Consider the following 7,959-nt stretch of genomic DNA (forward strand, 5'->3'; position numbering starts at 1 on the left):
GGAGGAAAGATAAAGGCGGAGGAAGAAGGCAATAAGCAAAAGAAGCTGAGAGCCATTAGGGAGCACGAGAGAAGCAGGAGAAGCTTTGCACAAATTGTTTAACTGCCTACATCTGTCTAAACTCCCTTTAGCTTTACTGCTACAAGTTCTTACGTGTACAACAATAACATTTTCCCTTCTCAGACTTAAACATTTGAATAATTTATCTCCAAAAACTGGATTTCGCAACCCTACGTGATTTTTTCTTTAAACAAGTCGTAAAATTCCAATCGGCTCGTGTAAGTCGGGGTCATCTCTTCTCCGTCTCTTCGGCTACTTCCATACGGCTGACTTCAGGCCACTTTAGATCAAAGTGGAGAAGCAGCTAAAACATACTGAGACAAATCTGCACATTTGCCCTGTTATTATTCCCTTAGGATAATGTCAGCAAATCTTCAGTCTGGTCATGCATTGAGGCAAACTCTCTGAATAAAAAGCCTTTTAAATGCAAGCTGTAAGCTAAGAAATGCTAGGACATGTTTTATTTATTTATTTTTACCTTGTGTGCACATGCTGTCGATGGTCAACAGTACATGGAGTGCAATCTTTTTATGACAGCTATGAATGTTTTATTATTGCAATGAAACAAAATAACATTTGTTTTATTGCTTATTTGTCACCATCACCAAGAAGAAAAATATCATTAAAGGGAACGATATAAAAAGAAAGGGCAGTGTAACACATGGTTTGCCAGGGGGGGACAAAAGAAAAAAATGGAATTAAATTTATATTAATGAGGTGATAAAGCGCTATATATAAAATCAAGTCCATTTACCATTTACCATTTACATAGAGTAAGAAGAAGAACCAACCTAAAATCCCAAAAGTTTGGAACCATTTTATTGAAAACGAACTCCAAAAAATTGCTTGTATTTTTCAAAGAGCAAAAAATTAATGTATGTATATTTTGTACAGTTAATGTGTTTTATTGCACCTAAAATATTTGTATATTATGTAAATTATATTAAGAATTCTATTTTGCATTTGGGAAAATTGTAATGAAAACTTTTGACTATGGGGGGGACAGGGAAGAGGGAGTTAGGGTGGGACAATGGAAGGAAAGGTTGACAAACAGCTATTTTGGTTGTACTGAAAGTATAATGACATGGACATGTTTCCTGTGAAGACTGCAGGTTTGAATAATAAGACATGGAATATCATTGAAAAATATGAGAAGGCATGAGAAATACAACAAAAATGGAGAATCAAACATGCAGGCAGCAAATGATAAGACACAAAAGATGCACATCACATATTTGTACAGTTTTACACAGTTTTCAATCACTTTGTCAATTGTGGAAAATGACTGTGAGGGGCTTTTATTGGTGACAACGCATTCAGCTTAGGTTCTGCAGAAAGACACACACACACACATATGGGTCAATGACATAATGACTAAATATTCTGTCCTACTGCGTTTGTTTTATTTAAAAAAAAATAGGTTTAATTGCATGAAAAAAATACCAAATAAGTAGTAACCTAGTATATATGCGCTAATGTTACTTACTAAATTACTTGTTATTCAAAGTGTAAAAAAAATCATGTGGTGTGAATGTTTGGCCATGATGAAAAAACTTTAAAATCACTCTATATCTATTCAAATTCATTTTTTGGCCTATTTTTTAAGTGAAATTATAGATTTCTATATTTATTCCCATTATAATATTCATGCAACTCTTGCCCGATGATGCCAATCTTATGAAATATGCAGTAAAATACATTAATTGACCCATTATACATGTTGCTATGTGTGCATTGAACTCCTCTGAAACTTTGTGTCCTTGTTTGGTGTGTTTAGATGTGAGTGGAGTGCACATGAGGTAATTGTGTGCACAGCATACAGACTCCACTGCTAAAAATAACCCTCATTCCATCTATATTTTGGGGCCAGGTCATGCCCATTAATTATACCTCTTATTTATTTCACCCTCTCAAGCTCATGCCATTGGCTCCGTTAAACCTCGGCCACTGAATTGTGTTATCGTTGTGCAATTAGAGGCATTTTTTTTTTGGAGCGCTTGTTAAAACAGCCGGGCCAAGAAGCACACCAAACACCAAAGGACAACACAGCAGCCTTAGAAGAGATTCTACAGGCAGACCTTCTGTTTCCCCCCCCCTCATTGTTTCTTAACAGAGAGCGTGAACGCAGGGCAGAGATGAATGAAGACAGAAGGGTGGACAGTCACACACAGAGAGGGAAGGTCTGGTGAAATACCAAACTGATTAGCTGGTGTTTCTGACATTTAAATGTTGCGTTTACATACAGAAATGTTTCCTGGGAATATTAATCATTCGGGGTGATTTGCAAGCAACTGTGAGATGGATTCACCATGGACATGCTAATGAGGACATACAATGAGAGGAAAATGTGGTGAGCATTAGGGTGGCTCACAAATTTATGTATTTATTTTTTTAACAGATCGACATTGTAAGCATCTGTTACCAAAAATGTCATCAATCGCTGCAAATTTAGCGGTTTTTCCCAATGTTGACATTTTTTCTATTTTCAAGAATAGTGTCTGAACTCTTCTAATGTTCTTACCAGGGTTGGGGTCAATTATAATGATAATCACATATTTAATAATTAATTAGAATTATGACATAATCAATTAATAATTGTAATTGTAATTTAAAAAATCTGTTGCTGTCTTAATCGTAATTAAATTGTAATTGAGTTTAGATAATTGACCTTGCAATTGCAATTGCCATGAAAATTTGATTAAGATGATCGGTTATAATTTAACACAAAACTGAGGAACCATGTTACAGTTCTATGTACAGTTCTACACATATGTAGTTAACAACTATTACGACGTGTTTCATATCAAGCTTTCCCACATTTTACCATTTCAAAATAATTAAATTGAGGGCTATATTGACACAAAAAAGGCTCAGACGCCCACACCAAAAATATTAAATTCTATATTGTCATTGATTAGGAAGCCTAACCAGGTAACCAATAGACAGGAAAGAAATTAGATGATAGATATTTGTTTTTAGTGTATTTTACAGGTGGTTTAGAACCATAAGAGATGCTAACAGAAAGCTAACACAAGAGGAAGGTTAACTTTTATTAGGGTTTTTATTTCAGACTGTGATTATTTGTAATTGAATTGCAATTGTAAAAAAATACTGGTCTCTGTAAATGAACATGGGTAATTGAAAATGTTATTGTAACTGAAAAATGTAATTGACCCCAACCATGGTTCTTACTCATTTAGTGTAAATACAGGGAGAAACTATTAGTAATGGCCATACTTATCTTTATATCGTTAAAGATTGTGATATCGGTGGAAGTTACGCATTCTGTCATTGAATGTTAAAAATTGTGCCACATTATACAGACATTATATTGGCGAAATGTTTGGTACAGATGTTCAAAATATCAATAGGAACAAGGAAAAAATGTGATTTTTGTATCATCATATTGTGATCCACCCTAGTGAGCATTCGTTCATTAATATTATTAAAACAAAATATAGAATTCAAATGTGTAATATTCTTGTCTTGTTAACAAGGTTGACATTCCCATCATGCATAGCGTTGTTTCAGAATGTTTTATGAATGATTTCCCCAAACAACAATCCTGTTTATTACTGTTAGCATCTGTTGAGTTCACATTACAGCTACAATTTGTTTTGGTGCTCAGGTGTTTATTATTCAGAATTTACCAGTAAAATGGGTTTTACCTGAAGGTGTAGAGCTCTCCTAATATGATTAGTGAATGTGGTGGCCCTGTACACACAGCATTCTGGGTATTTTTTGCTAAATGGCAAAAGCAGGGCAAGTGCCTAATTTGTTTACAGCCTGGTTTCTTCAAAAGTGAAGCTAAAGCATCAAAATGTGAGATTGTGCAAAGGCTGTAATGAAATCTGCAAGTTTAGACTCAAATTTTATGCAATGGTCCTTTTTATTATGAGTAATTTACTGACAGTCAATGTTAAAATAGTTGATCTAAATGTGGTGCAACCATGTCACATTTAGAGCTTTGGACATCACACAAGCAGAAAACGCCCTAAATAGGTCATCAGCAGTTCAGGGAATTACACACATTTAGCATATCACAGTGTTTTACCTGATTTTACAGCAAAGGGAACTGGTTATGTGTACACCAGTGTGTGTTTGCACCATGTGTTGGGACTCCAACCAACATTATGTACAGTATAGATAGCGCTGCAGTATTTTGTTCTGATATCACACTAATGGAGTGATAGATTTGTATTACAGTATTTATTTACTTTCCCCCCCGCTTGTGGGTGCTGAACCACATGGTGGTTAAAAACTGATGCAGAAATCAAGATCTCTGTCAATGTACTGACTTTTCTTATTGTCATTGTCTGCTGTTTTAAATGTATGTACAGTATGGCCTGGTAGACTGGGAAACTAAATAGCTTTTTTGGGATAAATAAAGTTGTCTAAATTTGAATATCTGGAAAAAACCAGAACAAAAATGGTATCAAGCGAATCCATGTGCTCCTTGTCTGGCAAAACATAAATAGATAAATAAAATTACAGTAAGAATGAAGTTAAACCACTGCTATGCATCTGTTTACGGGACTTCACATCCCAAAATGCAATGCGCGAAAACGGAAAACGTTTTAGAGGCGATGAAAACAAACGTTCAAGTGGCAAACACAACCTCTGTATTAAACAGTGCATTTGAAGTAACATTGCATATTTTTACCAAGTTTATGGTTGTATAGGAGTGTGACGATATCTCGATACGGCGATGTATCGCGATATTTTTTCGCACGATCGATTATTGATATGCTCGTGCTAAGTATCGATTTTTTTTATTTTATTTTATTTTATTTTATTTTTGTTTTTGTTTTTTGTTCAAAACCTTTTCTGCTTTTCACTAAAAGTGCAGGAAGGTCTTCACAGAAATGTTCTCACTGTTTGTTGAAGGAACCAATACATTGTTTACTGGAATATTTCACTATAATAGTGTCACTGGTAAGAAAGACCATATTTTTTGTTTACATAAAGCACTATTTGAGATACTTATTCTTTTACATTGGTATGTTGACACTTATTTACAGAAATGTTGCACTAAAATAGTGTTACTGTTCATAGGACACTTTTTCAATTTATTGTCTTTCAGAGATATAAAATAAAAATTGTATTTTTTCACTTAATCTTATTTTTTTTCTTGTTAGATTATCGTAGATTAATTTCTGACCAATATATCGATAATCGCAGTATCGTCATATCGCGAGATAATTGTTATCATGAGCTTTGTATCGTGGATCACATCGTATCGTGAGGTACCCAGAGGTTCCCACCCCTATGGTTGAACAATGGTTTCTAAATACCTTAAATGTTTTTCCTAAATCAGGATTTTCAAACATATTTTCTTTTAAGTGCTTACATCCATTAGTTGACCCATAGTACAGTTTTGGTATTAGTTTGGACCTTTTTCTTTTGCTATGCGTCTGAGTCACAATGGGGGTTAATATTCTTTCAATAATATCTGTCAAGAAATCCGCTCACATTTCTTCCCATTTTATCCCAAAAGTAGAATGGTGAAAGTCTATGTTTGTCTTCAAACATCCTTATGCAAGCATGTTATTATCTGGATTTAATCATCTGGGAGTACCGTCTGAAACCCTGACAATGGTTTTCAATAAAGGAGGGAAGTCATTTCAGGATCCCTATGATTCTTTTTAAGGCTCAGCTAAAAACTGCCCGCTTAGTCTTAACAACACTAAATCTCACAGGTCCTCTGATAAAGGCCTAAGGTTTTCTCCTCATTGGAGGCTCAAGAATAAAGGGGAATGCGTCTTTGAAGAGTCTCTCAGAGGACCAGGGTGGAGGAGAGCGTGGACATCAAACCTAGCTCAGACTTCAGACTTGGACTTTTTAGCTCAACAAAGGAAAAGTCTGTGATGGACTCTGGCCAAGTCTTGTGTGGATTTAGAGATTAATGTAAAAAAAAATAAAATACATATGAATATACATAGATTGTTATGATCATTGTTTTTTTTTTTTTGGTTTTCAATTGCCTTGATTGTTTGAAGTCTGGTGCTGGTGATGACATGCTGTCACACATACAGTATATCAACTTTAGTCTCACTCTGTCACTTGATAATCTTCTTCACGAGTGTCGAAACCTCAGGGTTTTCTAAAAGCTGGCTGCCACAGAAGTCGTAAGTTTAAAGTTCAGAAGATTTTTGCAGAGGAAAGACAGAAAAATCTTCTGGAGCTCCTTCTGTGAAACGAATATTGCTCACGGTCGAAACGAGGAGGACACAAAGGCTACTTTCAGACTGCAAGCCTTAATGCTCAATTCTGAGTATTTTGCTCAGATTCAATTTTTTTGTTTGGCAGTTCATATAACCTTTTAAAATGTGACCTGCCAAGCCCCAGCATTTTGTGTACAAACCAGCCCACTACATTATCACCGACACCACGTACAAGCCGTTACTAAGTCAGTAATGCTCAACATGGGGCTTTTTATGTCTTAATTTGAACTATTATTCAACCGGAAAACCTTGGAAATTTTTAACCCCTTTTTACCTATTTCCTTTGGCCATTTTACAACTTCCTTTGTTGCATTTTTGCCCCTTTTCAAAAAGTTCTGACATTTTTTTTCAAATTTTAACTCATTTTGCCAATAAATATCCCTTTTATCCAATTTTTGTCCTTTCTTAAAACATTTTGGCCACTTTTCATCCAAATAAGCTTGTTTTTGCCAATAAATACCACTTTTTTAATTTTTACCTTTTATTTTGTTCTACGTTTTGCCCTTTTTCACTATTATGTGCCACATTTTGCTCATTTAAACTACCTTTACCCATTACATACCGCCTTGTTCCTCTTTATTTGTCCATTTTTTGGGGACTCTTGACTGCTTTTGGCCTATTTTAGTCACTTTACACTCTTTTTTTGCCATGTTTTTGCCATTTTTGGACCATTTTTGACCACCTGTTACTATGTCTGCATCACTAACTCATAAAAATCAGATTTGGGCCACTTTTGACTGCAGTGTGAACCTAGCTTAACCCCTAATTTCCACCGCATCTTTAACTCTTCCGAAACCCCAACGCAGCTGATAGGTTTCCATTAAAGTCAATGTGTCATTTTTCCACCGCATCCGTAACTGCTTCATCATGCTGGAGCCCTCTGCAGCAAATACGCAGCCCTTGTATTTTTGCTGCAGCAAGTTAACAAAAATAAGCCTGTGCAGGATAGGAATCAGTGCATAGACATAATAAAATAACCGGATTATTTTCAAATTAAAATACTTCGTGTTCAAAGTGGATCGTAATTCATTAACCGAGGTTACCCCTGGTAGAGGGAAACATAGACCTTCCGGGGCCTCCATCGGGCCCATTTCAGACTCTATCTGAATACCTAGCACATATCCAGACTCAGGGGAATAAAACCTGTCCACTGATACACAGTTTCCACCAAACGGAAGAAAAAAAAATTTGGCCTGAAAATTGCCATTTTTGGCTCTAGCTGGCACAATTCCGACTCTATCTAAAAACCAAGCACATATTCGGACTTGGGGGAACCAGACCTTTTCATGAATACAACGTTTGGCTCGATCCGAGCATTTTATAATTGTATTTCACAGATAAAGTAAATATTGCATTTATCCATGGTTGAATCACATGTATATATCGCGCGATTACAGGTGAATTAGCGGGATCTTCTGAGTTCTTGCTGCAAAACCGGAGACGGTGGGGATCGCCGGTCAGCAGATTGCGTTGCAGTTACACAGCGGAGCAGTTTCGGAGCAGATACGCATCCAGTGGAAATCCAGAAATTAATTTGAGGACGTATGAGCTGTTAGCAAAGCAATAAGGGAAACACCAACACCAGCTCTCATGGATATGATTATTTCTTATTATTAAGCTTGAAAATTGGAAATTAGACTTTATTGGAGGAAGTTTCACCTGCGATCACCTTTTG

General features: G+C 35.8%; 1 protein-coding gene across 1 annotated transcript in view; it reads left to right on the plus strand.

The window, feature by feature from the left end:
- nkain2 (sodium/potassium transporting ATPase interacting 2) overlaps window positions 1–7,959 on the plus strand; it is a 107,422-nt gene that overhangs the window by 35,892 nt on the left and 63,571 nt on the right. The gene's annotated exons all lie outside the window — the stretch shown is intronic.

The sequence above is a fragment of the Gouania willdenowi genome, chromosome 24 (genome assembly GCF_900634775.1).
Source record: "Gouania willdenowi chromosome 24, fGouWil2.1, whole genome shotgun sequence".
NCBI classification, from domain to species: Eukaryota; Metazoa; Chordata; class Actinopteri; order Blenniiformes; family Gobiesocidae; genus Gouania; species Gouania willdenowi.